Source organism: Melanerpes formicivorus, unplaced genomic scaffold (genome assembly GCF_026170545.1).
Source record: "Melanerpes formicivorus ecotype bairdi unplaced genomic scaffold, bMelFor1.0.p_v2 SCAF_402, whole genome shotgun sequence".
Taxonomy (NCBI): Eukaryota; Metazoa; Chordata; class Aves; order Piciformes; family Picidae; genus Melanerpes; species Melanerpes formicivorus.
Genome location: NW_027142754.1, coordinates 7,501 through 15,000, shown reverse-complemented (window position 1 = coordinate 15,000; position 7,500 = coordinate 7,501).

Sequence of the window (7,500 nt, the reverse complement as noted above, 5' to 3'; positions counted from 1 at the left end):
GAGCCCCCCCTCCCGACGTTGCCTCTTGCCGCTGCTGCCACCCCCAGCTCCCCACACCCCCCGGCTCCCGTTAGCGGTTTGCGCGGAGCCCCCCCTTCCCCCCTTCGCGGGCTGCCGCTTCCCTCCCGGGCTGCCCGGCTGCTCTCTAACCCCTGCGACCGAGGCGGCGCTGTTAGGGCGGCCGTGCCGGTGCCCCTTGCCGCAGCTAGCCTCTCGCCGCTGCCCCTCCCGTCCGTCGTCCCCCGTCCCCAAAAACTTGCTGCTCTCCACGCTGGAGCCTGCACGGGGGAGGTTGCGCTCCGCTCCTCCGGCCCTAAAGCCGCCCTCGCCCGCCCCCCGGCTTGCCGCTTGGCTGGGCTGCCCGCCCGCCCGCTAATCCCCCCAACGCCCCCACCCCAAAAACACCCCAGCCCTACCGCATGCCGCTCCCCCTCTCCCCGCTCTCGCTGACCGCTGCCACCCCCCCCCACCCCTCCCCCCCGAAACAAACCCCCCAGCCCTACCGCATGCCGCTCCCCCTCTCTCCCTAGCCTGCCCCCCCCCGCCGTCGCTTGCTGCCGCCGCCGCCGCCGCCGCCGCCGCCGCCGCCGCCGGGACCCCGCCTCGGTCTGGTGGCGCGCGCTCGGAGATCCCCGGCTACCCGTCCGTCCGTCCCTCCCTCCCGCCCCGCCCCGGGGGAGGGCCCGGGGCAGCGCGGGCAGGCGGGGAGCAAAAAAAGGCGCGGGCGCCAAAAAACGTCGGGGTCCCGGGGTGGCGGAGGGGGGCGGCGGCGGGGGCGGCGGCGGGTACACGGCGCCGGGTCCAGGGCGCCGGGTCCAGCCCGTCCCGGGGCGGGGACAGGTGGTGTCGTCCGTCCCCGCCCCCGTAACCTGCTCTGAAGCATCCGCTTCCCGCCGCGGTTCGCCCTCCACCCCCCCCGCCGCACACGCAGCTGCCGCTTCCCGCCGCCTCTGCCCCCCGCCCCGGGATCAACCACCCGCCGGGTCCAGCCGGTCCCGGTCCCGGGAACCTGCTCCCGGGGCCAGCCGGAGCCACGCCCCCTCCTCTGACGCTTCCAGCTGCCGCCTCCCCTCCCACCCCCCAAACTCACACTGGCCCTCGCCGGCCCGCCCACCCGCCTACCTGCTTGCCCGCCGCCGCTGGGTGGCGTGCCGGACACTCTCGCACACAGGTACACAGACAGGGACACAGGCACTCGGGCACACAGGGACACAGGGACACAGGGACACAAGGACACAGGGACACAGGCACTCAGGCACTCAGGCACTCAGGGACACAGGGACACAGGGACACAGGCACTCAGGCACTCAGGGACACAGGGACACAGGGACACAGGGACACAGGCACTCAGGCACACAGGGACACAGGTGGCGGGCCGGAGGCCTCTCTCCACTGTGTGGCAGGGGTCCAAGAGCCACCCCAGCCCAACCCAGAGGGTCTTTTGCACCTCTCAGGAGGCCACCCAGAGACCCCAGGCCGCAGCAGAAGCCTCCCCCGCATGCTCTGCAGGCTTCCGACCCACCCCAGGCCGCAGCAGAAGCCTCTCCCGCACGCTCTGCAGGCTTCCGACCCACCCCAGGCCGCAGCAGAAGCCTCTCCCGCACGCTCTGCAGGCTTCCGACCCACCCCAGGCCGCAGCAGAAGCCTCTCCCGCACGCTCTGCAGGCTTCTCAGCCACCCCAGGCTGCAGCAGAAGCCTCTCCCGCACGCTCTGCAGGCTTCTCAGCCACCCCAGGCCACACCAGAAGCCTCCCCCGCAAGCTCTGCAGGCTTCCGACCCACCCCAGGCCGCAGCAGAAGCCTCTCCCGCACGCTCTGCAGGCTTCCGACCCACCCCAGGCCGCAGCAGAAGCCTCTCCCGCACGCTCTGCAGGCTTCTCAGCCACCCCAGGCCGCAGCAGAAGCCTCTCCCGCACGCTCTGCAGGCTTCTCAGCCACCCCAGGCCGCACCAGAAGCCTCTCCCGCACGCTCTGCAGGCTTCTCAGCCACCCCAGGCCGCACCAGAAGCCTCCCCCGCACGCTCTGCAGGCTTCTCAGCCACCCCAGGCCGCACCAGAAGCCTCTCCCGCACGCTCTTCAGGCTTCTCAGCCACCCCAGGCCGCAGCAGAAGCCTCCCCCGCACGCTCTGCAGGCTTCTCAGCCACCCCAGGCCGCACCAGAAGCCTCTCCCGCACGCTCTTCAGGCTTCTCAGCCACCCCAGGCCGCAGCAGAAGCCTCTCCCGCACGCTCTGCAGGCTTCCCACCCACCCCAGGCCGCAGCAGAAGCCTCTCCCGCACGCCCTGCAGGCTTCTCAGCCACCCCAGGCCGCAGCAGAAGCCTCTCCCGCACGCTCTGCAGGCTTCTCAGCCACCCCAGGCCGCAGCAGAAGCCTCTCCCCGCACGCCCTGCAGGCTTCTCAGCCACCCCAGGCCGCAGCAGAAGCCTCTCCCGCACGCTCTGCAGGCTTCTCAGCCACCCCAGGCCGCACCAGAAGCCTCTCCTGCACGCCCTGCAGGCTTCTCAGCCACCCCAGGCCGCAGCAGAAGCCTCTCCCGCACGCTCTGCAGGCTTCTCAGCCACCCCAGGCTGCAGCAGAAGCCTCTCCCGCACGCTCTGCAGGCTTCTCAGCCACCCCAGGCCCCAACAGAAGCCTCTCCCGCACGCTCTGCAGGCTTCCGACCCACCCCAGGCCGCAGCAGAAGCCTCTCCCGCACGCTCTGCAGGCTTCCGTCCCACCCCAGGCCGCACCAGAAGCCTCCCCCGCACGCTCTGCAGGCTTCTCAGCCACCCCAGGCCGCACCAGAAGCCTCCCCCGCACGCTCTGCAGGCTTCTCAGCCACCCCAGGCCGCAGCAGAAGCCTCCCCCGCACGCTCTGCAGGCTTCTCAGCCACCCCAGGCCGCAGCAGAAGCCTCCCCCGCACGCTCTGCAGGCTTCTCAGCCACCCCAGGCCCCAACAGAAGCCTCTCCCGCACGCTCTGCAGGCTTCCGACCCACCCCAGGCCGCACCAGAAGCCTCCCCCGCACGCTCTGTAGGCTTCTGACCCACCCCAGGCCCCAACAGAAGCCTCCCCCGCACGCTCTGCAGGCTTCTCAGCCACCCCAGGCCGCAGCAGAAGCCTCTCCCGCACGCTCTGCAGGCTTCTCAGCCACCCCAGGCCGCACCAGAAGCCTCTCCTGCACGCTCTGCAGGCTTCTCAGCCACCCCAGGCCGCACCAGAAGCCTCTCCCGCACGCTCTGCAGGCTTCCGACCCACCCCAGGCCGCACCAGAAGCCTCCCCCGCACACTCTGCAGGCTTCTCCGCCACCACAGGCCGCACAAGAGGATCTTTTGCACCTCTCTGGACGCCACCCAGAGACTCCAGGCCGCACCAGAGGCCCCCCCCCCAACCATTTACAGGCTGCAGTGCCAGCCTAGGCCCCGCTGGCAGCCTCCCTTGTCTGCTTTGGAAGGCCTCCCATCCACTCCAGACCTGCCTGGAGGCCTCCCTCGACTGCTCCCGGGGCCCTCGAAGCCACCCTAGGCCTTTCTGGAGGACCTGCTCGACCGCTCGGGCGGCTTCTGACGCACCCTCGGCCATTCGGCGCCCAGCAGCTCCCAGGGCCAGGCACCGGCCTCCCCCTCCGGCCGCCCCTGGGGCCGGGGGTGGCTCGGACTCGGCGCCCCCAACGTGTCGTCCCGTCCCCCCCCGCCCCGCACCGCCGAACATTCGCTGCAGCCGAGGGCTTGCCGCTCGACGCCTACCCCACCCGCCCAGCCCCCCGCTGCGGCCCGGCGCTGCCCCGGCCGCTGCGCCCCGCCTCTCATCGCTCCCCCCACCCGGCAACCGGCCGCCGGGCACGGCAAGTCCCAGGGCAGGGAACAGGTGCTGCCGGGACCCCGTGCTGGCTGCCGGCTTCCCGGGGCTGCCCCGGGCACGGACAGGTCGCCCCCCCGCCCCGGCGAATGTTCACCGAACCGGCTGCCGGCTGCCTTCGAGCACCCCCCGCCCCCCGCCACTATCGTCCCCCCCCGCCCCCCCTCCGCCTCCGCTGCCGCTTCTCCCCGCACCGCCTCCACTGCCTCCCCCCGCCGCCGGCGAACGAGTCGCCGGATCCGTAGGGTGCCGGGAGCCCGAACGGCGAGCGGCTCCGGCTGCTGCCGGGACCGCGGGGATTCGAGCCGGTCCGGCCGCGGCCGGGACCCCGTGCCGGAAGCCGGCATCCCGGGACGGCCCCAGGACGGCCCCGGTCGCCGGCCGGGTGACGTTCAGCGAAGCGGCTGCCGCCAGTCTTTGGGCCTCCCCCGTGCCGGGGCCGCGGGGCTTCGAGCCGGTCCGGCCGCGGCCGGGATCCGGGGCCGGACGATGGCTTCCCGGGCCGGTCGCCGGTCGCCTCCCGGGTGACGTTCACCGAAGCGGTTGACGGCTGTCTCCGAGCCCCCCCCCCCCCCTCCGCCTCCGCTGCCGCTTCTGCCCGCACCTCCTTCACTGCCTCCCCCCGCCTCCCGCGAACGAGTCGCCGGATCCGTAGGGTGCCGGGAGCCCGAACGGCGAGCGGCTCCGGCTGCTGCCGGGACCGCGGGGATTCGAGCCGGTCCGGCCGCGGCCGGGACCCCGTGGCGGAAGCCGGCATCCCGGGACGGCCCCGGGACGGCCCCGATCGCCTCCTGGGTGACGTTCACCGAAGCGGCTGCCGGCTGTCTTCGAGCCCCCCCCCCCCTCCGCCTCCGCTGCCGCTTCTCCCCGCACCCCCTCCACTGCCTCCCCCCGCCGCCGGCGAACGAGTCGGCGGATCCATACCGTCCCGAGAGCCCGAGGCGGCGGCACCCAGTGCGGGTCCGGCCGAGGCCGGGACCCCGTGCCTGTCGCAGGCTTCCCGGGGCGGCCCCGGAACGGCCGCGGTCGCCGGCCGGGTGACGTTCTCTGAAGCGGCTGCCGGCTGTCTTCGAGCCCCCCCCCCCCCTCCGCCTCCGCTGCCGCTTCTGCCCGCACCTCCTTCACTGCCTCCCCCCGCCGCCGGCGAACGAGTCGGCGGATCCGTAGGGTGCCGGGAGCCCGAACGGCGAGCGGCTCCGGCTGCTGCCGGGACCGCGGGGATTCGAGCCGCTCCGGCCGCGGCCGGGACCCCATGCCGGATGCCGGCATCCCGGGACGGCCCCGGGACGGCCCCGGTCGCCGGCCGGGTGACGTTCAGCGAAGCGGCTGCCGCCAGTCTTTGGGCCTCCCCCGTGCCGGGGCCGCGGGGCTTCGAGTCGGTCCGGCCGCGGCTGGGACCCCGTGCCTGTCGCAGGCTTCCCGGGACGGCCCCGGAACGGCCGCGGTCGCCGGCCGGGTGATGTTCACCGAGGCGACTGCCGGCTGTCTTCGAGCCCCCCCCCCCCCGCCGGAGCCGCGGGGATACGAGCCGGTCCGGCCGCGGCCGGGCCCCCGTGCCGGAAGCCGGCATCCCGGGACGGCCCCGGGACGGCCCCGATCGCCTCCTGGGTGACGTTCACCGAAGCGGCTGCCGGCTGTCTTCGAGCCCCCCCCCCCTCCGCCTCCGCTGCCGCTTCTCCCCGCACCCCCTCCACTGCCTCCCCCCGCCGCCCGCGAACGAGTCGCCGGATCTGTAGGGGGCCGGGAGCCCGAGGCGGCGAGCGGCTCCGGCTGCTGCCGGGACCGCGAGGCTTCGAGCCGGTCCGGCCGCGGCCGGGATCTCGTGCCGAACGTCGTCTTCCCGGGACGGTCCCGGGAGGGCCCCAGTCTCCTCCCGGGTGACGTTCACCGAAGCGGCTGCCGGCTGTCTTCGAGCCCCCACCCCTGCCGTGGCCGCGGGGATTCGCCCCGGTCCGGCAGCTGACGGTTCCCTGTGTCGGACGCCGGCTTCCCGGGACTGCCCCGGGACAGCCCCGGTCGCCTCCCGGGTGACGTTCACCGAAGCTGCTGCCGCCTGTCTTTGTCCCCCCCCCCCCGTGCTCTCCCTCAGGCGGGAGGTAGACGTGCTCTCCCTCGGCGAGTAGACGTGCTCTCCCTCGGCGAGTAGACGTGCTCTCCCTCGGCGAGTAGACGTGCTCTCCCTGGGCGAGTAGACGTGCTCTCCCTGGGCGAGTAGACGTGCTCTCCCTCGGCGAGTAGACGTGCTCTCCCTGGGCGAGTAGACGTGCTCTCCCTGGGCGAGTAGACGTGCTCTCCCTGGGCGAGTAGACGTGCTCTCCCTGGGCGAGTAGACGTGCTCTCCCTGGGCGAGTAGACGTGCTCTCCCTGGGCGAGTAGACGTGCTCTCCCTGGGCGAGTAGACGTGCTCTCCCTGGGCGAGTAGACGTGCTCTCCCTCGGCGAGTAGACGTGCTCTCCCTCGGCGAGTAGACGTGCTCTCCCTCGGCGAGTAGACGTGCTCTCCCTCGGCGAGTAGACGTGCTCTCCCTCGGCGAGTAGACGTGCTCTCCCTCGGCGAGTAGACGTGCTCTCTGCGGAGATCGCGCTTGTCGCCAAGGGGTCGCTGTTGCGCTCTGCCTCCGCCTACGTCATCGTACAAGCCGGCGTGATTTCTGCGACCTGCCGCTGGGCGGAGGTCGGCTGGTTGTGCGCTCGCGGAGCTGACGGCCCTCCAGTTCCGTATATGAGGGAACAAGCGACGCCGAGCACTCCCAGGGCAGCGCTGCCGAGCGGCTGCTCCAAGCCACCCGCCAGGCGGCTGGGCAGGGGTCCGTCTGGCTTCTCGGTGGCTTTCCCCCGGGTCAGAGAGGGGACCCGCGGGGCCGAACAAAGGCGCGGCGGTTTGGAGCGGCCGCTGGCGCACCCTCAGCGGTGTTGGATGGGTTTCGCTCGTCCGTGAGCCGGAGCCCAGCCCGGGCTCGGCAACGAAAGCGGGGAAAAGAAAAAAAGTTGACGAGTGGCTGGCGCCGGCCACTGCCGAAGTGTGGAACCCCCGAAGCGAAGTTTGCCCGGTGGGGCACGGGGGCAGAGAAAGCCGGGGAGACGTGGTGCCGGCGTCGGTCCCACCAAGAATGGAAAGCAAGCCCGTCCAGGCACGGCGAGAGAGAGCCCGGTAAGGGGCAGAGAGAGTTCCCAGCACTGGAGCCTCTTCACGGGGGTTCCCCCCCCATGGCCAAAGCCGCAGCCCGCGGGGGCACGGCATCTAAGGGAAAAGCCAGCGGCGGTGACTGGCCACTCGTATGCTATGGAGCCCGGCATGGGGGGAGGAGGGCAAGCCGGTGCCCCAGCACGGCTTCCTCCTGGCTCCAGAGGGGCGCCCCGTGATGGAGATGTAACTCGGTGCAGCTTGAGGGAAAATGCAAGCCCACATTTCGGGGAGGCAGAGGTGCCCTGTGAGCCGGTGCGGCCCGGTGCAGCTTGCCCCCCCCCCCCCCCCATCTCTGGAGGGCGCCCCGTTTGCTCCTCCGGCGTGTTGCCCGCACGCCGAGCCCCGTGCCTGCTGGCTGCTCCCGAGGGCGGTGGCGGGTGCGCGTGGCTGTGTCTGTCCCAGAAGAGCGAGGCCGTGGGGCCTCCGCTGGCTTCCTTTCCTTCTGTCCTTGTTGATCGATGAGGCCTTTCGGGT